Raw genomic sequence first — 26,955 nt, 5'->3', positions numbered from 1 at the left:
ATTATCTCAATAGATGCAGAAAAGGCTTTTGACAAAATTCAACAGCCCTTCATGCTGAAAACGCTCAATAAATTCGGTATTGATGGAACGTACCTCAAAATCATAAGAGCTATTTATGACAAACCCACAGCCAATATCATACTGAATGGGCAAAAACTGGAAAAATTCCCTTTGAAAACTGGCACAAGACAGGGATGCCCTCTCTCACCACTCCTATTCAACATAGTGTTGGAAGTTCTGGCTAGGGCAATCAGGCAAGAGAAAGAAATCAAGGGGATTCAGTTAGGAAAAGAAGAAGTCAAATTGTCCCTGTTTGCAGACGACATGATTGTATATTTAGAAAACCCCATTGTCTCAGCCCAAAATCTCCTTAAGCTGATCAGCAACTTCAGCAAAGTCTCAGGATACAAAATTAATGTGCAAAAATCACAAGCATTCTTATACACCAGTGACAGTCAAACAGAGAGCCAAATCAGGAATGAACTTCCATTCACAATTGCTTCAAAGAGAATAAAATACCTAGGAATCCAACTTACAAGGGATGTAAAGGACCTCCTCAAGGAGAACTACAAACCACTGCTCAGTGAAATCAAAGAGGACACAAACAAATGGAAGAACATACCATGCTCATGGATAGGAAGAATCAATATCGTGAAAATGGCCATACTGCCCAAGGTAATTTATAGATTCAATGCCATCCCCATCAAGCTACCAATGAGCTTCTTCACAGAATTGGAAAAAACTGCTTTAAAGTTCATATGGAACCAAAAAAGAGCCCGCATCTCCAAGACAATCCTAAGTCAAAAGAACAAAGCTGGAGGCATCACGCTACCTGACTTCAAACTATACTACAAGGCTACAGTAACCAAAACAGCATGGTACTGGTACCAAAACAGAGATATAGACCAATGGAACAGAACAGAGTCCTCAGAAATAATACCACACATCTACAGCCATCTGATCTTTGACAAACCTGAGAGAAACAAGAAATGGGGAAAGGATTCCCTATTTAATAAATGGTGCTGGGAAAACTGGCTAGCCATAAGTAGAAAGCTGAAACTGGATCCTTTCCTTACTCCTTATACGAAAATTAATTCAAGATGGATTAGAGACTTAAATGTTAGACCTAATACCATAAAAATCCTAGAGGAAAACCTAGGTAGTACCATTCAGGACATAGGCATGGGCAAAGACTTCATGTCTAAAACACCAAAAGCAACGGCAACAAAAGCCAAAATTGACAAATGGGATCTCATCAAACTGAAGAGCTTCTGCACAGCAAAAGAAACTACCATCAGAGTGAGCAGGCAACCTACAGAATGGGAGAAAATTTTTGCAATCTACTCATCTGACAAAGGGCTAATATCCAGAACCTACAAAGAACTCAAACAAATTTACAAGAAAAAAACAAACAACCCCATCCAAAAGTGGGCAAAGGATATGAACAGACATTTCTCACAAGAAGACATTCATACAGCCAACAGACACATGAAAAAATGCTCATCATCACTGGCCATCAGAGAAATGCAAATCAAAACCACAATGAGATACCATCTCACACCAGTTAGAATGGCGATCATTCAAAAGTCAGGAAACAACAGGTGCTGGAGAGGATGTGGAGAAATAGGAACACTTTTACACTGTTGGTGGGATTGTAAACTAGTTCAACCATTATGGAAAACAGTATGGCGATTCCTCAAGGATCTAGAACTAGATGTACCATATGACCCAGCCATCCCATTACTGGGTATATACCCAAAGGATTATAAATTATGCTGCTATAAGGACACATGCACACGTATGTTTATTGCAGCACTATTCACAATAGCAAAGACTTGGAATCAACCCAAATGTCCATCAGTGACAGATTGGATTAAGAAAATGTGGCACATATACACCATGGAATACTATGCAGCCATAAAAAAGGATGAGTTTGTGTCCTTTGTAGGGACATGGATGCAGCTGGAAACCATCATTCTTAGCAAGCTATCACAAGAACAGAAAACCAAACACCGCATGTTCTCACTCGTAGGTGGGAACTGAACAATGAGATCACTTGGACTCGGGAAGGGGAACATCACACACCGGGGCCTATCATGGGGAGGGGGGAGGGGGGAGGGATTGCATTGGGAGTTATACCTGATGTAAATGACGAGTTGATGGGTGCAGCACACCAACATGGCACAAGTATACATATGTAGCAAACCTGCACGTTGTGCACATGTACCCTACAACTTGAAGTTTAATAATAATAAATAAATTAAAAAAAAAAAAAAGTACTTATTGTTTTAAACCACTAAATTTGGGGAATAATTTGTGATGCAGCAATAGGTAATCAATACAGACATTCAAATGAATATTTATGCTTGGAGCTTAAGAGAGAAGTCAAAGGTGGAGTAAGTGTTTAGGAACCATTAGCATTTGATGGCACTTAAAACCGTGGAACTGGATAAGATGATTAAAGTAAGAAAAGTGATCAGAGGAGAGCAGAGCTCTGAGGAATGAGCCTTGGGGGTTGCCAGCCTTCAAGGTTTGGCCAAACAAAGGAAATTTAGCAGAGCAAATGGGCATGAAGATGCCCAGGTGGAAGGAGGAAGAGCAGAAGGGTGTGGTGTCAGGAGTCAGGAGAAAATTGTGTCAAGGAGAGAAGTCTATGCTGCTGTGAGTTCAGTTAAGGTGAATACCTCTAAGAAGAGGTCATTGACTTTGACCACAGGGAGTTGATTGGCAACCTGGACCAGCAGCTGGAGTGGAAGAGAAGCCTGGTTGAAGAGGACTGGGGAAAGCAGGGAACAGGGAGGTGATTGTGTTCCTCACTAGGCAGCAAGAGGTATGTTCAAATAAATATTGACTTTCCCTTTCAATTCCACTAAAGCTGTGTTTACTTTCCTGTGTGGTTCTTGGTCTCTGGTGATGGGAGGCAGGAAAAGAAAACAGAAGTTGGGGCTGAGTAGAGGGTGGTATTAGGGAACTTGATTGACATAGCTGAAGTAAGTTTGATGGCAGAGCCAGGGGGCTCATGTGATTTAAATCCTATCTGGGTTAATTAGTTAATGGAATTGCTTTTGCAAAATTGTGATAATAAGATAAATCTGACATGGCTGATTCCATCTTGCTTCTAGCCTGACAGGCTGGCTGTCCACTCATTCCTGCGCTTAGTCCAAGCTAACTTTGGGAAACATTTAATTTATAGTATAAATGATAATAGGCCTTCCCCCAAACTCAACCACCTTTGTAAAGCTAATGAAAGGTCACCAGGTTAAGAGGATGTGAGGAGGCTGAATTCTGCTAAGTTGTAGACATAAACCATTGCCAGTCATTATTCCAGAAGTCAGAAGATATGCAGCTTTCCCAATTACTTCTGCAGATAACATCGCTGTCTTAGATCCTAAGATTGGCCATTGGAGACGTCTTTTCAAGTTTTTGCATTTCTGACTACCAGTGGCTCTACCTGGACCTGCCCTTACCCAACTGGTCCTGTGGCCCCCACCCAGAAGTAGAATCCCTGGCTTGCCAAACAACCCTTGAAAAACCCTAGCCTCCGAGTTTTTTGAGATTGATTTGAGTAATACTGCTGTCTGCCATATGGTGTGGCTGGTCTTGTGTCTATTAAACTGTTTCTTTATTGCAGTGCCACTGTCTGGTTTTGCCTGTGTGGTGGGCAAGAAGAACCCATTGGACAGTGATGTGAAGATAGTTTCTTTGTATTGTCTGAATTAGAAATCCATCCTTCAGCCATTCAACACTCTGCACGGGGACTCTGCCAGGCAGTGGTGATCCATCATCAAGTCAGACATCATGCAAAGAAGAGACAATCCAGGGTCTGGAGAGGGACAGACGATTTCATAAACATTATAGGACTTGTGAATAGTCAAAGTGAAACAGAGGTACATCCTGGCATTAAGAGAGAGAGAGAAGGAGGGCCCAAGGTTGCCTGGAGGAGATGGCTTCTAGCGGAGCTTAAAGACCTTGTTGTTAGCACAATGATCAGATATTCCAGGTCTCTTCCTGCCCTCCCCTCCACCTGCTATTTCTCCTCCAACTCTTCCCTTCCAAGTTTCCCACTAATGTCCAGCTTTTCTCCTCCCCAAACATCTCTTCTTTCTCCTTCCAGTTATCTCCTTTGCCCTTCCTCTTTCTTTTCTCCCTCCTCCCTCTCCACCGCCCTCCACTGCTCTTTTCTCCCCTTTCCCTCCTTTTCCTCCCCCTTCCCTGGCCCAGGATGAAAGCCCTTCTGCAGCCTCCCAGCTGATGAATTATGCATGTCCTTCAGCGGGTGTGCCTGGCATCCAATTAAGGCCTTGGCCAGGGTGATCACTTAGACAGATTAAAATGTAATTCATTGGAGTTGACATTTAAGCCCCAGTGTGAATGGCAATGAGAAGAAGCAAATGCTCTCCCGGTACCTGGTGTGTATTTGGGGGTGGGTGAGGCTCGCAGCTACCTGCGCTTGCTTAACTAATTCCAGCCTGGAGTAATATCAACACACACACTGGGCCTCTGATGCACAATGGGACTGGGGAAAGGTCCAATGCAAGCTTTGAGCCAAAGGAAGCTTAAAAGAAAAAGAAAAAAAAAAAAAGAACTTTTTTTATTTAGAACTAATTTGAGATTTACACAAGAGTAGTGATAATAGCACAGAGAGTTCCCATATGCCCGTCACCGAGTTTTCCCTAATGTTAACATCTTATGTAACCATGGCACAGGGGTCAAAACTAAGAAATTAACGAGGGTACAATACCATTAACGAAACTGCTGATGTTTTTCCGATTTCACCCAGTTTCCCACTAGTGTCCTTTTTCTGTTCCAGGATCCAGGCCAGGATCCCACATTCTAAAGCAGCCCTTTAGGATTCTTCAGGGGCAGCAATTCCTCCCTGCTCCCCAGACCAGCAATTCTCAAACTTTAGAGTGCAGAGAGTTATCAGGGATTTTGTTTAAAGGGCATGTCCTTCCCTAGACGTTCTGATGCAGCAAGTCTTAGATAGAACCCTAGCATATCCTTAGCAAGCATCCCTAGCCAGACACAAGCTCCCAGATAACTGGTTGATTCCCGATTTCTTTGTAAGTCAGGTGTCCACTTGTAGATTTCCTTCATCCCCTGGCTTATCCTCAGGAAACAGCAGAATTACCCCCACCCACCACCTACTACCAGACCCTGGAGAAACTGCTGGGCTAACACAAAATCCTGATTTTGGAACCACTGGGTCAGACACATCATCTGCCAGGCCAACCCCCCTGGTTAAGTCCTTCTTGAAGAGGGGAGAAAGTGACATTTACCTGCCAGTCACAGATATGTACATATTTTCATTTAATCCAAAGAGATTATCTGTAAGTAGATACTATTTCCCCCATTTTATAATTGAGGAAACCGAACAAAAGTGATATTAAGGGTAGGGTTGCCAGATTTTGCAAATGAAAATATAGGAGGCCCCGTAAAAGTTGAACTTTAGATAATACAATACTGGAGACATACTGATATTTTCAAATATTGTCATTTACTAGAAATTCACACTTAACTGGACCTCCTGTATCTTAGCTTGCAGCCCTGTTTAAATGACAAGTCTGTGGCTGCAGAGCTAGTAAGTAGGTCCAGATGTGGATCTGACTCTGATGTCTGCAGCACAGGGCACCCTGTGCTCGCCAGCTCAATGCCTGCCTCACCTAGTGAGCTGCAGGCAACATGACATGGGAACTGTGTGGATTTGTTTCCTGCTGTATCTCCAAGGCCTGGCACCATATGGCAGTAGATGCTTAATAAATATTTGTTAAATAAATGAATGACTAAATGCATTCATGAAGGGACTCGATACTCTCTTTGAACCAGGGAAGGCTGCAGAGTGATAGTGATTAAACAGAAAAGCTGAGTTGGTGAGGTTGAAACGGCCTTTGCAAAATTATAACTGAGGAAATTATAACAGTGAAAGAAATCAGATCTAACTGACTCCATCTCGTTTCTAACCTTTAAGCTGTCCTTGTTCATTGCTGGGCATAGGCTGAACTAACTTTGGGAAGGGATTCAGTTCATGATTTGACTTTGAAACAAAATAGATAATAGCCCTTTCCTGAAAAGACCCTCTTCTTGCCTGGGGACCAGTCTGCCTTTGCAGGACTAACAAATCAGCTACTGATTAGAAATTACAGTTTAGGGGTCATGCAGCCTCTGGCTCCAATAGTCTGAACTTCCCCACATTTCTTCTGGGAATAACGTCACTATTGTGAAGCCTAAGATCAGTGCTTGAGAGATTTTGCAGCCCCTGCACTCCATGGATCAGCTGACACCACCGAGACCGGTAATGTGGCTCAGTCAGTTCTGCCATCGCACCCAGGAACAGAGACAGCAAGAAAACCTCACTTCGACCCCCTATGATTCCTTCTCCAGCCTGACCAATCAGCACTCCCCACTTCCCAAGCTTCTACTTGCCAAATTGTCTTTAAAAACTCTGATCCCCAAATGCTCGCGAAGACTGATTTGAGTAATAATAAAATTCCGGTCTCCCGCACAACCAGCTCTGCATGAATTATTTTCTCCATTGCAATTCCCCTGTCTTGATAAATCTGCTCTGTCTAGGCAGCAGGCAAGGTGAACCCAGGGCACTTACAAGGTGCTGGGTGATAAAACTGCCTGTAGGTATGCAAGAGGAGTTGGAGGTCTGTGGCCTCGTGCCTACACCTGGGGGCTCAGTTCTTGCACACTGAACGATGGCAAAGAGCCCTTTTTCTCTTCACCTCTCAGGGCCTCTGTTTTCTCAACGGTGAAATGGGATTGTGTGTCTTCTAGTTCTAGGCTTCTGTGAGTCTATGCTTTTTCTTCATTAATCTCACCCTCCAGTAGGTAAAGAATATGGCCAAAGTAGAGGATTTGCTGCTGAACACTACCCATTTACTTCCCAGGTCACTATTTATTCTCCCTCCTCCTCGCCTTTCCCCTGCTCCTTCTCTTCCTCCTCTTCCTTGTCTTCCTCCTTCTCATTCTCCTCTTCCTCCGTCTTCATCCTCCATCTCATTCTCCTTCTCCTCTTTCCCTTCCTCCTCTACCTCCTTTTCCTATTCCTCCTCCTCCTCCTCCTCCTCCATGACAACTTTCTGAGTACCCCCTTGGTGCCTGGCCTTGTGTGTTTTTTTCCTCGAATGCTCCCTTCCACCCTAGCAGACAAAATCAGAAGCCCAGAGAGACCCGGCACAGCACAGCTCCTCATAGACAAGGAAAGACGTTGAGAGCGCATTGTATCTTTTAAAATAGACCTGTTGTCGTCGGAATGTATTTTTAGCCATGGGAGAGACTGGCATGCACTCAGTGCCACCATCTGCCAAAGGCAGTTGCTAGGCAACTGACACTGACGACAGCAAGGAGATGACTTCATGGAGGATCTGAGGACCCTGGTGGCCCAATCCCGCTTCCCTGTCTAATGCCTGCGTGCCAACAGTCAGGCCCACGAGAATACGCGTTCCTTTCCTTCTGGGAGGGGCGGGGAGTTGATTCAAGGCCTGTGAGCTGACAGCATTGGATGCTGCACAGGTAACAAGGGACACTGAGCCATCACTGTCACCTTGATTAGTAGATTTTCTATTTAGAAACTTCAGATGCAACTGTGGTCTAAGACGGGGGCTCTGAATTCAACTAGACCAAAGAATACACATCCCTCTCCCTGGCAGCCCCATAGGCACTGGTCTGGGTCTGGGTAGGAGCTGTTTGGAGGTAGCTGGCTCAGAGGAAGCTTCATAGACAAAGCAGTAGGTCGGTGGCCAGGACCCTGGATTCTGGCCCAGTTCTGCGTTTTGCTCTCTTTGTGAGTTGGGTTAGTCTCTTCCCTTTCCTGGCCCTCCCTTTTTGTCACCTTCCAAGTAGGGATACTGCACCAGATAAAATACATTTATGGGAATAAAAAACGGAATAAGCACAGAATAGAAAACCCATAAGCCAGATCTGGGTTTGCTCATGTGATACTTCAGGTAAGATACTGAAATTCTCACTGCCTTCATCTCTTTATCTGCAAACAATAGTAGTAACACTTCTGTTGTGATGTGAGAATTAAACAAAGCAGCACATGAAAGACATGCACCTTTGTTTTGGCTTATTTTGGAGCACAATAAATGGGTGAGTATTATTCAAGTTCTGTAGCAGAGACTGTGTGTTGTCCACCACGATCATTTCTCCTCGTCCTTATTAATAGACTTTAAGCTGGGCGTGTTTCCAGCCTCCCTTGTAGCTAAATTCTCACCAAAGGCATATGAAAGGAAGGGATGGGGGCAGCTTCTACTTCACTCACTTACAGGAAAATTGCTTCCCTGAGTATCTTCTCTTTTTCTCTCTGTAAGCCAGAGCATAGATATACCTGGGACACAGTCTGACCATGCAGAGCAGTAGGACATGCGGGGGCTGGTGCAGAGCAACAAGATGGAAGGGACCTGGGGTCGCTCTTGTCTTAGCACAGTTCATGCACTAAAAAGAGGACTGAGTGAATGTAGTTTGCTTAGGAGGCATGAGCACTGGCAGATGAGTGGGGAGGGGACAAAGAGAAAGAAAAGCAGCCACAGTGTGGATGATAAGAGCTTAATCCCATAGGGAGACTCTGGGAAATTGTGTGAAACAGGCTTTAGGGCAGGCCAGGGAGTGAGGAAGCAGGGGCAGTTTTACCCTGACACCCATCAGACCCTGGTACCTCCAGTCTTCCACGTGGTGTGAGCAGAGTGAATGTTGGCAGCCCAAGGGCAAAGATGCAAGTGATAGCCATGGGCAGCTGGGCCAGAGGGTGCAGAAATGGTATGGGGCACTGAGGGGATGTAGACACATCTCCTGCAGCATCAGCCATGCTTTGCCAGAAAGAGAAATAGACTTCCATGCTCTTGAACCACTGTACATTGAGGATTCCCTGCAGCTTAGCTTTCCCCCTAATTAATTTAATTGCCAAGTGCATGCATATGGAAGATTTTGGTTTTATTCTGTCCCTCCAAGCTCCTGGGCTTTATGTGGTACTCACGGAGTTTATGTTGTGATTGAGGAGACAAGGTTAATGCTGAGAAGCAGCAGTGTCTCAAAAGAGTGTGCAATCAAATGGTTAATGGTGTTTCTGGGGCTCAGGGAGCAAGTGGCATAGGCCCTCAGGGAAGGGGCAGATGAGTGTGGACCAGCATAGTCAGAGAAGGCTTCCTGGAAGAGGTGGACTGAAGTAGCCCTTTATCTGCTGGAGAGGACTGGGAGCACTAGGGTGAAGGGCATCCTTACTGAGCCATGGAATAGCTCCTTCTGTCAGGTGTGGGGTAAGCAGGTACCTTGGCTTCTTTGATGGCAGAGTGGACTTAGGCCAGTGGCTGTTGGAGGTGGCTGCATGATGCATTTAGAGGAGTGGGCTGTAGGATGCCTCTTAGCTGTGAGTGACCTGGAGGAGGGGGTGTGGCTACAGGGCACATCGCCATTGCTCTCCGTGTCCTGAGGTGAGGAGGCTAATGGCAGGTGCCCCTTGTCACACACCTGATATTGCCAGTGTCCAGATGGCATGTCAAGCTCACTGAGGCTGAGACCTGCCCAGCACTCAGGGAGCGTGAATGTCCTGGAGTGAACTCTGCGGCTGGATGACCAACTCAGGCTGGGCACTCATGCAAGCAATGTGTCTAACGGGCTTAGCAGACTGTAAGTACTCACATCATCTTGGAAGGCAGGACTGGGGGCTCCTTAGGGACCATCTGGTCCAGATCCCTCATTTTGAGGATGGAGGCATGGAGCCCAGAGAAGGTAACGAACTTGTCCAAGGCCAGCAGAGGTAACCAAAATTCAGATTTCTTAACTTTCCCAGGCAGCCAGTGCAGCGGACATAGAGCTAGATGGGGCCACAGACCTCAGATCTTCTGCCATTCACCTGTGGGTCATTCACTTTACCCACTGGCCCCTTTTTCTTATTCGTGGTAGCTCAGAACTCAAGAGAGGGTGAGATCAGGTTCCTCTGCCTCCAGGCATGTGTGTGTGTGCCTGTGTGTGTGTGCACGTGCACACACACACGTGCTCAATCCATGGAATTAAAGCTTTCTCCTTTCCTTCAAATATCCATGGTTCCTCTCTGCCACCTTTCTGCTCTACCCCAATGTAGAACACAGTTCTCCTTGGTGACTAACTGCAGTCATTCCTGCTTTGCTTTTGGTTTGATTTGTTTTAACCTCTAGGCACAGTTTGGTTTTGCTGATGAATCTGAGGAGCGGGTTGAAATTAGCAGATTAACTTTTATCCTCATTCTGTGTCCAATTTCAGTGGGAAAGAGGGTGCAGGAAAGACTCTAGCCCTCCATTTCCTCAACAATGAATTGAGGACAAGTGGAAAGGAATGAGGAAATTCACCCAGGCTTCCCAAGTTCCCAGTCCTCCCAGCTCTGGAGGGAAAGTGGAGGGCAGTGTCTCTCAGAGGTAAGGAGGCTGTATAGCCTTACTCAAACCAAGGCAAATGAAAACTGCCCTTTTGTGGGCTTGTTATAAATCCCATCATTTCTCTCCACTCCTCACATCTACAAATGTGGAACATTCATTCCCTGTTCTAGATTCTCTCTGCATATTATTCTCTTTGAGAAAATATGAACAGCTTCCTTTGTTCTCTTTGGGGAATTTTTGTCTGGAATGGAGAGAAACGAGGAAGAAGGGTTCAGCCCTCAGCCCCTGAGAAGGGGAGCCTCTCTGGAGCTTGTACTAAGTGACCATGCCCACTGCAGGTGGAGAAGTCGAGAGGTCTCCATGGGACACCCAATCTATTTGGGGAATCAGGCCTACAAGTCAAGGTACTTATGGACAATACAAGACATAAGATGAACTAAACTGCGAGAACTGTGGGTCACCTCAAACATACAGGTATCAAGAAGGGAAAGATTAGTGTGGACTATCACAGAGAAGACACTATGGGGGCCAGGTGCAGTGGCTCACGCTTGTAATCCTAGCACTTTGGAAGGCTGAGGTGGGTGGATCACCTGAGGTTGGGAGTTCAAGACTAGCTTGACCAACATGGAGAAATCCTGTCTCTACTAAAAATACAAAGTTAGCCAGGCGTGGAGGCACATGCCTGTAATCCCATCTACTTGGGAGGCTGAGGCAGGAGAATCCCTCGAACCTGGGAGGTGGAAGTTGCGGTGAGCCAAGATTGCTGGGCAACAAGAGCGAAACTTCGTCTCAAAAACAAACAAACAAACAAAAAACTGAGAAGACATTATAGGACAAGAAGCCTGCAGTAGGATGCTGACAGATGGGATTGGGTAGGATAAGAGGAACAGGAAGAGGAGGCTCCGGTGTTCAAGGAGGAAGAGTGAAGAAATCAGAGGCCCCAAGATGTGAAGGAGTAGAAATGAAGCTGGAGAGTTAGGCTGATTTAAGGGGTGTATGGATGGGGGCTGCGGGGGAGCAAACTGATAAAGAATCAGGCAGGGCAGGGGGAGGAGGAGATGGTTCTTCAATACTGAGGCCAGACAAGAGACTAGTACATACTGTGATAGCCTAGGAGGGCTTCTGGCGACAGTGGCACATCCATAGCCGTTTTCTAACAGTTTTGAGAGAGGTGAGTGGGAATGGAGGGATCCAGTGAGTGGGACAGAAAGAGGAAGATGGGCAGATTCCTGTGGAGCGGATCTGCCGTACGTCTCAATTCCCAGGAGCCCTGGAGATTTCCTCGTTAATTCCACAGACCCGCTCATCAGGCACAAGAAGGGACAGCGACAGGGGCTTAGTGGTGAGGAGACTTGTCCTGTCAGGATGAGCTCATCTCTCTGTACTCTCCCCCAAGAAGCCTGGGATGAGTGAGTTGGCCTTGCCACCTGCTGTGGGGGGCTCACCTGAGAATAACGGGGGTGTCCTCTCTGACTATGCTGGTCCACACTTATCTGCCCCTTCCCTGAGGGCCTATGTCACTTTCTCCCTGAGCCCCAGGAGCATGATTAACCATTTGATTGCATGCTGTTTGGAGACACTTCTGCTTCTTAGCATTAACTTTGTTTCCTCAACCACACATTACCTCTATGAGTATCACACGACATCTGGGAACTTGGAGGCACCGAATAAATCCAAAACATTTCATATGCATAGCACTTGGCAATTAAATTAGTTAGGGGGAAAGCTAAGCTGCAGAGAATCCTCAGTATACAGTGGCTTCGAGATCGTGGAAGTCCATTTCCCTTTCTGACAAAGCTGATGCTGCAGGAGCTGGATCCTTTGTCTCTTTCTGACAAAACGTAGCTGATGCCGAGGAGCTGGCTTCTTTGCATCAAGTCCAATGCTCTTCTGTCTGCTGTAGTTTCATTCAGAAACAGAGAATCCCTTATTGCCCATGGGATGAAGTTTCTCATTTCTTCCCGTAGCACTTGAAGCTCTGAATCACTTGTCCTTGGCCTAAAGTCCTGTTCTTATTTCTCATTAGTATCTTATCATCGTCATCAACATCATTATCAGCAGCAGCAGCAGCAGCACCAAATAAAATTAACTAGCTTAATTGAGCAACTATCTATGCCAGGAACTGTTTTGAGCATTAGATGTGTAATAACTTTTTAAGCTTTACAACAACCCTATGGGCAGAGACTATTCCTGCCCATTTCATGAAAGAGGAAACTGAGGTACAGAGAAACAAACTAGCCTGAGGTCTCCCAGCTAGCACGTGGTGGGACAGTGGATGCATCTGACCCAGAACTTCTTGCTGTGCCTCAAACACACTATGCTGGCTCAGGACTCGCAGCTTTTAGCCAAGCAGGTCCCCCTGTCTACCTCTTAGCTTCTTACCTACCTGCTGAGCCGCTGCATAAGACCTGCCTGCAAGGTCTGTCTTAAAAACACCTCTGCTGGAAATCTTCTCCAGCTCCCCTGGGAAGCCCCTCTCTCTGGACTTCCCAGCACACTCCAATTCTGGTACCCAGCACATCACACTGTTGGTGTTCATTCACGTGCCTGTGGCTTCCCTCAAAGGAAGAAACCACCCTTTTTCTATTTTTGCACTCCTTTAAATAAACATTTAATTGACCTGAAGGAACTACATTGTCAACTTCAAGGTTTTTTTTCTCCCTCCCTGCAAGGTCTGGTGTGGAGCAAGGATTCGATAAGTATTCACTGAATGGAGACATTTTTCTGCCCCGGCTTGGCTCCTCTGTGACCACCCTGTTCCCAACTCTTTGCTGACTGGGAGAATCCAGACATCTCGTACAGCTGCAGCTCCGTGTGGCCCACTTTGGCTGGAATTCAAGGAGTAATTACAGAAAAATGAGTATTATTACAAACCACATCAATCAACATCCGTCTCCTCAAATGCTCTCACCAGGAAACAGGGACGATCTCAGTCAGACATTGTCTTGTTTAAGCCCGAGTGTCTTTCTGGTGACCAGGGAATGTGTGCACCTTGGAGGGACACCAGCGTTGACCATCTGTAACAGAGTCTGTAGGACGTATTGCTTGTCCAGTTTGAGGCTGCAGGTCCCTGGAGACGGACAGACCTGAATTCAAATCCCGTCTGTCACTTTCTCTCTCTGTGGATTTGCACAAGGAGCTTAACTTCTCTGAGTCTTATTGTTATAGGTGATGTGGGGACAGTAATACTTCCTGAGAGTGTTGTTGTGATGATTAAATGACGTGGCATATCTAAAGTGTACAAAGATTTCCTAGGTGATTAAAAAAATAAAAGCATCCTTTTCTTCCCACTTCTCAATTAATCTTTGTATTCTTTGTTCTCCATTGGGGGTATAGTTTTGTAATCACGAGGACTTTGCGTCAGCAGCTTGATGCTAAGGCCCAACTTTATCTATGTGCTTTGCAGAGCTCAGAAGAACCAGGACAGAGTTTTCCTGGAGAAACTGGGACTTGCTCTGGGCATGGGAGGAAGAATCACGTTAAAAATCAGATTTAGGGCCAGGCGCAGTGGCTCATGTCTGTAATCCCAGCACTTTGGGAGGCTGAGGTAGGCAGATCACGAGGTCAGGAGTTTGAGACCAGCCTGACCAACATGGTGAAACCTCGTTTCTGCTAAAAATACAAAAGTTAGCTGGGCATGGTGGCATGTGCCTGTAATCCCAGCTACTCAGGAGGCTGAGGTAGGAGAATCGCTTGAACTCAGGAGGCGGAGGTTGCAGTGAGCCAACATCGTGCCACCTCACTCCAGCCTGGGCGACAGAGCAAGACTCCAACTCAAAAAAAAAAAAAAAAAATCAGATTTAAAGATATTCTGGGGAGTGCCAGGATAACCTGGATAAAAGGAGAAAAGCAACTGGGAAATAGAGTACCCCTAGCCATAAAACTCCCCCCACCTTGTAATACCAATGTAGAAACCATCCATGCTTAGTCTGCAAAGGAAGTTGTCTGTGTGATAAAGTCTGGATGCAGAGCCTGGGAAACATCATGGATGGGAAGGGCAGGACTTTGCTGCTGTAAGAAGTCTGGGGAGAAGAACTTCTTGCCCTGGGCCACTGGCACATTTAGCAACCTTCCAAAATTTAAAGAAAATTTATGAAACTTGAGACTCAAGTAGCCATGTGCCTCCATTTGCATGGATGGAGCCTGGGTATGGTGGATTTTGGATGATTTTTGTCAATCTATTCAATTAAATTTAATAAAAATATCCTGATACCCTTTTTGGGTGAGACATAGCACTAGGAGTTGGGCATCTGGGAGAGAACAAGACAGGTTGACACTCTGTGTTGCTTGCGGTCTTCTAGACTGATGTAGGGGGAGGTATGGATTAGAAACATAGGGTACTGACCCCTAGCTGGTGGTAAAGGGAGGCCCAACCTAAGACTAGAAAGATGAGAGTGTCTGGTGCCATTATGCTGTGCCAGGTGGGTCTATTTCCTCCACTTATTATTTACTTTGTCACTTATTAGCTGTGCTACTATAGGCAAATCACTGAATTTTTCTGAGCTTGTTTCCTTTTTTGTATAATGGAACTAGTATTAAAAACTTCCCATTTGAAATAGGTTTTGTGAAGATTAAGAGAGACAATGAGTATAATATATTTATGCAGTGCCTGTGTAATCACTGGACAGGTGGTGGTGGTAATGGTAGTAGAGATTTGACCCTGAGAGGTCCAGGAGTGGAGGAATTAGGATCTCAGAGTGAATCTATAGGTGGTGCCTTATTATCTGCCTTCCTTTGGCCTTCTCAGACTTTCTATGAAGCTCACAAATTCTCCTTCCCTCTGCCATTAAATCCTGGCTATTTCTACACTTAAGTTCAATTATGCCCCAATCCTGGTACTCCTCCCTGACAGGTGCAGAAAGAAAGAGATTCACAGAGAATGAACACAAGCACAATTATATTTCATTTCTAGCCTTGGCTTTGGTCCCAAATCCCAATGAAACCACAGTGAGTTGAACTGGATCTCTTTCGTGATCATGTCAATTCTTCATCTCTACAGAGAAATTAAAGTCCAGGAACCTCCTTTTCCTCATTTTATTTTTATTTTCCTCAGTCCCAGACATGAGAAGTCTTTCACTGGAGCATCCAAGTATAGTCTGATTTCCCTATTTAACAGGGCTATGTTGTTAAAATCATCTCCTATGAGTATAGATTTTCTATTTCTCCTTATTTTTTCTGTTGTCTTTGCTTTATGCATTTTGAAGCTATGTTATTACGTGCCTACAAGTTAATGATTGTAATAACTTCTTGCAATTTTTTCCCCATCCGGTTGTAAATATTTCCCTTTCCCCCTGCCTTACAACACAGGGCTTTATACCATAGGGGAAGAGTTGCAGTCGAAATCCCTCTCAACTAGACAAAATTCTTTGATGGCTCTATGAATGATTTGATTTAAGACAGTTAATTTTCCAGGTCTTGCAATTTCTGATGTAAAAGGTCTGTAAAGAGGATCAGAGCTAGAAAGACCCCAGTAAGATCTCAAACTGCTGAGACAGTAAAATTGCAGAGAAGTCCACCTGATAACCCTGCTCAGCAGCGCTTCTCCCTCACTGTCCTTTATTTTTACTATTTCTCTTATGTCTTCCTTATTAGTCTCTGAGAGCTTACAAAGCAGTTGGACTGCCATTATATCTCTGTGGATTGGAAAAATGATAATCCCCTTTTTATAAGTAAGAAAACTGAAGACGACAGAGGTTGGTATGACTTGCCTAAGCCTCCTCACTCAAAAATACTCATAATGGCAGAAACAAGACCAGAACTCATTTATCTTGCCCCAAATCACTGCACAGTGACAATTTTCTGCACTCAATTCCTTTGTTTCTTTTTTTCTTTGTAAGTAGTTTGTTAAAAACAAATGTTGATTGAACCTCTTTCTGGTTTCATGCACTGTGCTAGGCATGTCCTTTTATGAGGCAGTTATGGCTCCTGCCCCCTCGAATCTCATATTCTGGTGTAGAAAGCATGTTGACACCTCCACACAAGTGCACTGGTGAGCATCACACCAGGAGTGTCTTGTTTCTCCCCAACTCAAAGGCAGTATCTTTGGATGTAGGAGTTGTGTCCTTTTTTTTTTTTTTCTCTGCATCCCTTTAGACTAATGAGTCCTAGTCTAGAACTCTGTGACCAAAGGGATCTCAGTTCAGACTGATGCCTAGTAGAGGTGAAATGGCCATTCCCCCAGTCAGAATTATAACACGTGCAGTTTGTTTCTGTTGCCCTTCTTCCTTATTCTGTCTATCTTTCTTTCCTCTCTCTCTCCTATCTTTCTTCTGATCTCTGCTACTTCCATATTGACCTGGATTCTTCAGTCTGGCAAACTCATCCCCTCATCTGAGGGTCTTGTGCTTCACCACCCCACATCTTCCTCCAGGCATGTGTGTTGTAAGGAAGGAGTCACCAATGGTGGCATCTCAGGCAACAGCTGTGAGGCAGAAATTCGGATGATGCCCTTCATGTCTTCCTATATATAAATCAAGAGGCATAAGATTATATCTGACAGGGACTTCACTTTTGTGTCTTCTGAGTTTCCTTCAAAATTCCCTGGGTTCAGGACTCTGACAGCTGCAAAAGATGCCTCGAATAACTACTCCTTCCTAAGTGTCTTCTGGGGAAGAGTTTGAATAAACAATAATTTCACAGGATGTAGGTCAGGACATGGAGAAGAATCCAAAGTGGTCTCCTCTCCCACATTCCTCCCACAGGCACGTCCTTAAGATGTCAGTCCTGATGGTCAGGAAGTGGTAAACAGTGAAGACACTGGGCCATCTCTTCCCACCGGATGGTGGGGATGACCATCCTTGGGACTTGACCAAACTGGACAGAAGTTGTCACATAAGAAAAATGACTGCTACCCATTCCTTGCTCCATGGATCACAGCCTCCTCAAATGCAGTCACCATTAAAGTAAATGTTCACATTTCTCATCCCCTGCTGCCGGCTGCCCTGGCCTGCCAGAGGATGAAGTTTCTGTTTCATTCTATAAACAGAGCAGAGGACATGGAAAATCTTTGGTGGCTTTCGGCAGAAGGATCAAAGCAGTATTCAGCAGCCAAACGCACAGTCAAAAAGGTTGAGATCAAAGAGGAAGGATTTGATTTGAGGGTAAATTCTCCTGTTCCTCATTACAGTCCTCACCAAGGCTGCGATCCTTTCATGTTGAAAGGAACAAGGATGAGGAATTTTGGCTGCTGCTGGCTGCTAAAGCCACGTGCTAACAGACAGACAATCCCAGCACAGCTGCAATGTAATTGTAAGCCTCAAAATTAAAATAAAACCCATTGATATATAAGAGGAAAAGAAGAACAACACCAGTGGGGTCAGAAAAAATATTTGCAAGGGCCCTTGGGTTGGCCTAAATCCTGCATATAAAATGAGAGGTGTAAGTGTTTGCCCTGGAAGCCTTCAGAGGGAAGCTGGAGGAATTCAGGCCTTGGCAGGTGATTCCAGTCCTCCACTATGGCTGGTGCTCAGTGCACCAGGGAATATAAATGCCACCTCGATAAATAGAAAATCTGGAGAGACCAGAGCCAAGGATAGGGCGCAGTTTGTAAGAGGAAGGCTTTCTTGCCAGGATGGGGAATTTGCTTCCCAAACTGTATGGTTGGGCAACTTTGTGTATTTTTTGCTGAGGGACTTTATTTTAAATTTATAGTGTGAGGCTTTAAAAACAAAACAAACATCTTTTACTAAGATGCCTACAAGGTATGTGCTTGCTGGCTTTATTTCCCTTCCTTTCTGGGAAAGGGCCTGTATTAGTTTGTTTTCATGCTGCTAATAAAGATGTACCCGAGCCTAGGTAATTTATAAAGCAAACAGGTATAACTGATTCATAGTTCCGCATGGCTGGGGAGGCCTCACAATCATGGTAGAAGGTGAATGAATGGCAAAGTCAGGAGTCTTACATGGCAGCAGTCAAGAGAGAGTGTGCAGGGGAACCCCCCTTTATAAAACCATCAGATCTTGTGAGACTTAGTCACTATCGTGAGAACAGCACGGGAAAGACCCACCCACACGATTCAATTACCTTCCACCAGGTCATTCCCATGACACGTGGGAATTATGGGAGCTACAATTCAAGAGAGATTTGGGTGGGGACACAGTCAAACTATATCAGGGCCCTGGTGTAGATACGAGAGGTGGGCAGCTCTCCTTCTGACTCACGCAAACCACTTCCTCTTTGTGCTTCAGTTTCCCTATCACACAATGAGGATGCGGGGTGGGATAAGCACTTCCCACGTGTGCTTTATAGACAAGTGTTTGAATAAAACTTGGGCAAGGTACTGAGCGGATGAGATTTAAGTGTCCTGGTACTCAAAGGAGTGTGAGTGAGTTGAATACTATATAAGTTGGTAGGTCTAACTGCCTACCGCTCCCTGGCTTTTGGCTGCAGAGCAAGAGCAAGCTCGACTCTTGTTCCTCACCACAAATCTGCGTGGTGCACTTGCTTTTTTCCCCCCTGGACAAGCACCAGGGGCCTTCTCAGCCCTGACAAGCAGAGCTTTGCTGTAGGCTGTGGGTCTTCAGCCCCTGAAAGTGGCTGTGGCATCGCAATTTCATTTTTCCTGGAAGACAAGTTCCCCTCCTCTCTTTCAGGTCCCTGCACAGGCTTTACTATGGGATTCCCTGGACTCATTCTTTTAGAGTGAAAGGCTCCTTGTTCATTGGTGCAAAGCTATTATTCCTCTAGAGGAAAGCCCTGTCATTCCCAATGTGCTCCTCACATGCCTCTTTGTCTTGATCAACCTCGTGGGTGTTAATCTTGCTTAGTTCCCTACAGCTGACCTTACTTTGCATGGGTGTTTGAAAATAAGGTTCTTAATACCATAAAAATCCTAGAGGAAAACCTAGGTAGTACCATTCAGGACATAGGCATGGGCAAAGACTTCATGTCTAAAACACCAAAAGCAATGGCAGCAAAAGCCAAAATTGACAAATGGGATCTCATTAAACTAAAGAGCTTCTGCACAGCAAAAGAAACTACCATCAGAGTGAACAGGCAACCTACAGAATGGGAGAAAATTTTTGCAATCTACTCATCTGACAAAGGGCTAATATCCAGAACCTACAAAGAACTCAAACAAATTTACAAGAAAAAAACAAACAACCCCATCCAAAAGTGGGCAAAGGATATGAACAGACATTTCTCAAAAGAAGACATTCATACAGCCAACAGACACATGAAAAAATGCTCATCATCACTGGCCATCAGAGAAATGCAAATCAAAACCACAATGAGATACCATCTCACACCAGTTAGAATGGCGATCATTCAAAAGTCAGGAAACAACAGGTGCTGGAGAGGATGTGGAGAAATAGGAACACTTTTACACTGTTGGTGGGATTGTAAACTAGTTCAACCATTATGGAAAACAGTATGGCGATTCCTCAAGGATCTAGAACTAGATGTACCATATGACCCAGCCATCCCATTACTAGGTATATACCCAAAGGATTATAAATTATGCTGCTATAAAGACACATGCACACGCATGTTTATTGCAGCACTATTCACAATAGCAAAGACTTGGAATCAACCCAAATGTCCATCAGTGACAGATTGGATTAAGAAAATGTGGCACATATACACCATGGAATACTATGCAGCCATAAAAAAGGATGAGTTTGCGTCCTTTGTAGGGACATGGATGCAGCTGGAAACCATCATTCTCAGCAAACTATCACAAGAACAGAAAACCAAACACCGCATGTTCTCACTCATAGGCGGGAACTGAACAATGAGATCACTTGGACTCGGGAAGGGGAACATCACACACCGGGGCCTATCATGGGGAGGGGGGAGGGGGGAGGGATTGCATTGGGAGTTATACCTGATGTAAATGACGAGTTGATGGGTGCAGCACACCAACATGGCACAAGTATACATATGTAGCAAACCTGCACGTTGTGCACATGTACCCTACAACTTGAAGTTTAATAATAATAAATAAATTTAAAAAAAAAAAAAGAAAATAAGGTTCTTTTGTTCCCATTTTCTTTCTTTTTAAGCAAACAGGTTTTCTTTTGCGTCTGAATGAATATCATCCCAAGTTTGTGATGGGAAACAACTCTCTGGGAAACTTCTCATGGGGCAGGGCATGAGAGCAGTAAGTGGGAAAGAAGCCATTTCCCGTAGTGGGAGAAATGAACCGGTGATGGAGGTCAGGCTTCTGTGTTGACAGAGAGGGTCATTAGGGATGAAGGGGGGTCTGCATTCAGGTCTGGATCCGCACTTGCTGCCCTGTGACCTTGGGAAATCCCCTTACCCTCTCTGGGCCACATGGCTGCCATCTGTGCAAGGAGGGGTTTGGATTTGATTAATAGCTTGCACATTTTAAAAATACTTCAGAATCCTCTCTTCAGTTGAAATCTATTGAAACTCAATGTGAGTCATGGGAAATCACTGGGTGTTTTTGTAGGTCAAAATTTTCAAATATAGACAATATCATATGTTTAGCCAAGGGTTTCTCAGCCTTAGCACTATTGAGCTTGTGGGCCAGATAATAGTGGGAGGCTGCCCTGTAGGATATTTGGTGGCATTTCTGGCCTCCACTCAGTAGATATCAGTACCTCTCCACTAGCTGTGACTACCAAATATCTTCAGACATTGCCAAATGCCCCTGGGAGACAAAAACACCTTGGTTGGGAACCACTGCTTTAACATAGTAAAACTTAGAAGGTGAGATTCTCCTTTGAAGGTCCATGGAAGGAATGTTACCATACCAGAGGCTCTTCTGATGAACCAGTGTTGCAGGAGACAGTTTGAAAACAGATAGACCCAGAACCCTGAAGCCTCTCAGCTCAACACTACCATGTGAATCCAGGATCCTCTTTCCAAGTTGGATTTTTCATGGGGCCTCAGGAGATAATTTCAGCAGCTTCCTCAGTGTTGCTGGCTCCCAGTTCAGAAGGATATGCAGCAGGGCAAGGTGTTTTCTAGCCATTCTCATTTGGAAACCTTCTCCAGGAAGCCTTCCATTATAATGGCAATGAGAGTGCAAGCTCTTGACTTCTGTATCTATCCTGAAAGGGAACTGTCCATTCTGTGCTACCAATCAGAGCTGCTCTCCCCCTTCCTCTATAGGCTCAGGCATTCAGGACTTTGAGATGCTAGCATCAGGACCTAGGGCAGGCACGTAAACAGGAGACTCTCCAGATAGGTAGGCCAGGTGCATGCTTTGCTGGTGGTAAACAAACCTGTGGTATATTTGGATCCATTCTGAGTTATGTTTTTTTAAACGGGATTTTTAATGCTTACCTTAGCACCTCTGTCTCAGCCTCCCCCAGGTACTGTCACACCAGTTGTAGGAACTTAAGAAAACCTCTCCTTCCTCATCTACAAAATGTAACCACCAAGGCTTCCATTATGAGGTGGTTGAGAAAAGTAAATTTGGCTGCCAACCCAGTGCCAGATACACAGTGGTCTCTGGGAAAGTGGTCATGAAGGTGACCATGCCTGTGACGATCCCAGGGTTGGGACCACCATATCCTGGTCTTCCTGGTCAGATGATCTTCCAAGAAGGCCCTCAGCCTCTCCCATGGTGCTGGAGACCTGGATTGACTGTGGCAGTGGCCCCTGGGCCTCATATGCCTCCTAGTGATGCATCCTTTTATGAGGACAAAATCTTTTTTCCGTAATTGGAGATGAGACTTTAAAGCACTTCTCCCTGAGTCTCAGTTTCCTGGTCCATCAGAATGACTTCATGGGGTTGTTCATTCATTCCACAGATATTTATTGATTGTTTATGATGTGCCATGATACCTCACTTGGAGTCTTCCCTTTTAAAGATCTCTTCAGGAGTTATTTGCTTTTATTTTACTTCAATTATGTTTTTCCTCAAAATAAGCAGAACCAACTTTTTTCCCTGATTCTAAAAACAGTGCATACCTATTGTAAGCAAAGTTTCAAACAATGCAGAAAATTGTGAAAAAAATAAAAGTCACTCAAACTCCTGTCTTGCAGATCTACCCACGTTTCGGTTTCTTGATGCATCTACACATGATTTTACATGTATGAACTAAAGAATGACCCACTATTGCTTTTACTTTTTAATTGAAGTATAACGTGTAGCATGTATATAGGAAAACACACAAATCCTTAGTGCATAAATCAATTTTTACCAATTTTTACTCTTGTAGCCACATGACACAGATGAAAATTGAGAGCATCCTGAAACCTCTGATCCTCATGGTCATTGTCCATACCACCAGGGCAAGCACTATTCTGACTTTTATCCCTATAGATTAGTTTGACTGTTTTTCAAATTTACATTCTGGGACTTATTCAGTATATATGCTTTTATGCTTAGCTTTTTAGTTTGACTTCATCTGGGAAATTCATTCATTTTATGGCATAAAGTAGCAGTTCATTCTTTTTCATTGCTGTATTGTGTTCCACTATATGTATATACCACAATTTATTTATCCTACTACTAAATTTCTTTATTCTACCAATGCTGGACATTTGAGTTGCCTCCAGTTTTTTACTATTACAAATAATGTGTTATGGATGGCAAATTAACTTTTAAAGTCTGATGGTAAAGACATGGTCAACTGTCAGTATTTCTAAAGGAAAATGAAAACACGAAGCTCTCTGTCCCATGTGGGATCTTAGTTTCCCCATTGTACATTGAGAGCTTTGGAGGAGATGCTGTCTCAGAGTCCTTCCATCAGGAACATTTGGGTATTCTGGAGGTGTGTCTCTGCATCCAGGCTCTTAACTGGTCATCTCTAGTCTGAGGCTGGCTTCCACAGGACTAGTCACTTTTGGGTTGGGTGTTGACTGACAAGAAAGGTCAAGTATTTCCCAAGAAAAGCAAGGCAAATCTTCATCTTGGTCCCCTTCCAGGAGCCTGGGCCACTTAGAAGACCCCAGAACCATTTTTCCCCTCCTCTAAGAACTCTTGTCTTCTACTCCTAGGAGCATCTTGGAATTTTGGTGAGACTAATGAATAGATCACTCCTCCTGCCCCTGGCTTCCTGCTGGCTCTCCCACTAACCCTAGGCAAAGTGCTTTGTTTCCTACATAGGACAGCAGGGAATGGTTCTCTGGCAGAACAGCAGGGAGTGGTACCCTGGGGTTGGATGCTCTTGGCTTGGGTGTAGCAAATGGAATACTTAGCAGTCCCTGGAGACACAAGCTGGAGAAGAGCAGAGGGCGAGCTCTTTCCACAGCAGTGAGCAGGCCATGAGATAGGGGATGGGGGGATGGGAGAATGAGGGTTAGTCTAGGGGTGCAGAAATACTCCTGTGGTTCCCAAATGATAGAAAATCGACATTTGTGAATCCATTCCCTAGGATAAGCACTGCTCTCCTTAGGTAGGTAAAGTAGGAGTTAAAGGCATGGACTTCCGTATAAAGTTTTACTTTCAAATGCTGACTCTGCCATTCAGTATTCAGGGCCTTACACAAGATAATAACTTTTCTAAAGCAGTTTTGTGATATTTAAAATGAGGCTAAACCCTCCTTCCAGGGTTGTCATGAGGATTAAATGAGATAATGGATGTACCCTTTAGTCTACAGTGCCTGTCAGATTGTGAAGCCCTCCACCCTGGCAGAAGAAAGTGAGGAACCTCTACCATCTACATGAAGAAAGACACTGGCCAAGAGTCAGGAACCTCAGTTCTGGCCCCAGCCTTACCCCACCCTAACACTCAGTGTCCCTATCCCTCCAATGATGTCTTAGTCCATTTAATGTTGCTGTAACAGAATACTTAATGCTGCATAATTTATAAAGAAAAGAAGTTTATTTGGCTCATGATTCTGGTGGCTTGAAGGTTCAAGATTGAGCAGCTGCATCTGATGAGGACCTCTGGCTGCTTCCACTCATGGAGAAGGTGGAAAAGGAGCAGGCATGTGCAAAAAAATGACATGGCAAGAGGAAGCAAGAGAGAGAAACTGATATGGTTTGGCAGTGTCCCCACCCAAATCCTGAATTATAGCTCCCATACTATTCACATGTCATGGGAGGGACCCAGTGGGAGGTAATTGAATCATGAGGGTGGATCTTTCCCTGGCTGTTCTCATGATAGTGAGCAAGTCTCATGACAGCTGATGGTTATATATGGGAGAGTTCCCGTGCACACGCTCTTTCTCTTGCCTGCTGCCACGTGAGACGTGACTTTGCTCCTCATTCACCTTCTCCCATGATTGTGAGGCCTCCCAAGCTATGTGGAGTTGTGAATCAATTAAACCTCTTTCCTTTATAAATTACCTAGTCTCAGGTATGTTTTTATTAGCAGCATGAGAACAGACTAATATAGAAACTGAGGAAGCTAGACTCTTCTTGAACGTCAGGTTCTCCTCTCTCTCAGGAACTAATCCATTCTCATGAGAGTGAGGCCTCACTCATCCCCTCAGGAGGGTATTAATTTGTTCATAAGTGATCCATGACCTAAACATCTCCCTCCAGGCCCCGCTTCCAGTGCTGCCACATTGGGGATCAAATTTCAACATGAGTTTTGGTGGAAACAAACTACATCCAAACCATAGCATTCCACTTCTGGATCGCCCAAACTCATGTTATAAAATACAATCATTCTATCCAAATAGTCCTAAATGTCTTAACTTGTTCTAGCACAAATTTTTAAATCCAAAGTCCAGCTATGAGCTTGTAAAATAACAAACAAACAAACAAACAAACAACAACAACAAAAAAACCAACATGTTATTTGCTTCCAAGATAACAATGGTAGAACAGGCACTTCCTGTTATAATGGTAGACATTTTCATCATGAAAGACTGAGACAAGAAAGTAGTTACAGGCCCCATACAAGTCAAAAGTCTGGCAGGGCAGATGTTAAATCTGAAAGCTCCAGAATAATATCCTTTGACTCCATGTGCCACATCTAGAACACACTGGTGTGAGGGCTGGGCTCCCACACTTTGGGGCAGTGCTGCCCCCATGGCTTTGCCGAACACAGTCCATGTAGCTCCTCTCATAGGTTGGAGTTCATAAACGCATTTTTGGAAAGCTTGTTATTTGTTATTGTGGACATTTAAGTCTTCGGTTAGCTTAGTAGTCAGGTAGTAATTTGACAGAGATTTCTTTGAATTCCTGGGGGGAAAATAAAACAAATTCTTCCAATCTTTGCAAATGTACTCTGTGTGTGTGTATGTCTTAAGGTAAGCCTTCTACACTGAGCTGGACAATTTACATCTCTGCCTTAGCCTTAACCTTCTGTTTGGGCAGAGTCTGAAGGTCAGCCAGATGTGAGAGCTTAGGGCCCTTAGAGGTTTTTTCTGAGTATGCTCCCTACTTTTGGCAAGCACGTGGTCTTCTAGATTCCCAGGAATATGTGAGAGCTTTCAAAGCCCTTATCCCTTAAAGTATCTCACTTCCCATCTTTCCTGCCAAGCTTTTTAGTATGTTTATTGTTTCCCCCCAGGATCCACAACATGGGACTCTTGTTTTCCATTGGGATATATTCTTTGTCCCAGGTGGCAGTAGCTAATGCATTTGTCTTGCATTGTAGGCTACCACTGTCAAAACTGCCATGGAACTAAAGAGTGGAAGAGGGTGCCAAAAATGTGACAAAACTCTTCTATTGAGATTCAGCAACCTTTTTCTGCAGCGAATGTTTGATTATTGTAAAGATTTTATTACCTTTCTGTGTTCAGATAAAGTTTATGCTGACATTTTTGCTAGTATATTTACTGTTTTTGTAGAGAAATGGGACCTTGGAGTCCCCTGCTCCATCATTTTCTTTGATGTCACCCACATCCTCTAAAAACATCATTTATTATTTCTATTCTTTTTTTTTTTTTTTTTTTTTTTTTGAGACAGAGTTTCACACTATCACCCAGGCTGGAGTGGAGTGGCAGAATCTGCAACTTCTGGCTCCCAGGTTCAAGCAATTCTCCTGCCTCAACCTCCCGAGTAGCAGGGACTACAGGCACCTGCCACCACATCTGGTTAATTTTTTGTACTTTTAGTAGAGATGATGTTTCACTATGTTGGCCAGGCTGGTCTTGAACTCCTGACCTCGTGATCTGCCTGCCTTCGGCCTCCCAAAGTGCTGGGATTACAGGTGCGAGGCACTGCTCCCGGCCTATTATTTCTTACAGTGTGGGTCTGCTGGTAGCACATTCTCCCAGCTTTTTTTTCTCTGCATATTTTATTATTTATTATTTTTATTTTATTATTTTATTCATTTTTGAAGAATATTTTCTAAAAATATTCTTTCTATAAAATTTTAGAAAAACATTTATTTTTCATTCATTACTTTTTCATCTTTTGGTTTCTATTACTTCTAACAAAAATAACCACCATTCTTACTGCTTTTTTCTACAATCCAATGAGTCTTTTATTCTTTGGCTTTTGGCAAAACTTTTTGAAGCTTTAGTTTCAGCATTTGATTATAATATACTAAGAAGTGATTTTTAAATTGGTGTTTAAATTTGTATTCATCTTGCCTGAGATATGTTGAGATTCTCAGATATGCAGTTTGGTGCCTTTTATCAGTTTTTCAGCTGATACCTCCTCAAATAGTTGTGCAACTTTATTCTCTTTCTCTGCTCTTTTGGATTTCAATTATACATAGGTTAGATCATTTTATATTATATTTTAGGTTATTGATGCTTTTATTTTTCTTATTTTCTTCTTT

At 44.2% G+C, this 26,955-nt stretch overlaps 1 protein-coding gene and 1 long non-coding RNA gene across 2 annotated transcripts in view; both read left to right on the top strand.

Moving 5' to 3' along the window:
• LOC119618259 (uncharacterized) overlaps positions 1-6,506 on the top strand; it is a 36,027-nt gene extending 29,521 nt beyond the window's left edge. Inside the window, exons 2-3 of the long non-coding RNA XR_012093044.1 lie at positions 2,717-2,830; positions 3,632-6,506. This is a non-coding gene — a long non-coding RNA (uncharacterized lncRNA). The remainder of the gene's footprint in view (positions 1-2,716; positions 2,831-3,631) is intronic.
• The window catches only part of LOC103233017 (carboxylesterase 5A), a 126,233-nt gene that overhangs the window by 47,540 nt on the left and 51,738 nt on the right, over positions 1-26,955 (top strand). The gene's annotated exons all lie outside the window — the stretch shown is intronic.

The sequence above is a fragment of the Chlorocebus sabaeus genome, chromosome 5 (genome assembly GCF_047675955.1).
Source record: "Chlorocebus sabaeus isolate Y175 chromosome 5, mChlSab1.0.hap1, whole genome shotgun sequence".
NCBI classification, from domain to species: domain Eukaryota; kingdom Metazoa; phylum Chordata; class Mammalia; order Primates; family Cercopithecidae; genus Chlorocebus; species Chlorocebus sabaeus.
This window is presented reverse-complemented; position numbering and strand designations above follow the sequence as displayed.